We start from the raw sequence: 416 nt of genomic DNA, 5'->3' as shown, positions 1-416 counted from the left end.
GCATCTAAAGAGAAACTGAAGAAAGGTGTTGCCAGATGACGAAGAATTCTTGGAGGCGAAATCGGACTTCACCCCCATCCCTGCCCCCCCTCCTCCCCCTCTCCTCTTTCTCCCTCCTTCCTCCTTCCCTCTCCCCCTCCTCCCTCTTCTCCCTCCTTCCCTCTCCCCCTCCCCCTCCCTCTCCCCCTTCTCCCCCCTTCCCTCTCCCCCTCCTCCCCCTCTCCCCCTTCTCCCTCCTTCCCTCTCCCCCTCCTCCCCCTCCTTCCCTCTCCCCCCTCCCCCTCCCTCCAACCCTCTCGCTGTATACGTACGTCAAAAAGGCAAAAGTTATTTTACAAAATGTCAAAAGTTTTTGGCCAAAGTATCTCGCCAAGAACAGCCAGAAAGAAGAGAAAGAGGGGGAGAAAAAAAAGTTA

Source organism: Penaeus monodon, chromosome 34, assembly GCF_015228065.2.
Source record: "Penaeus monodon isolate SGIC_2016 chromosome 34, NSTDA_Pmon_1, whole genome shotgun sequence".
NCBI classification, from domain to species: Eukaryota; Metazoa; Arthropoda; class Malacostraca; order Decapoda; family Penaeidae; genus Penaeus; species Penaeus monodon.
Note: the sequence above shows the minus strand (reverse complement) of the source record.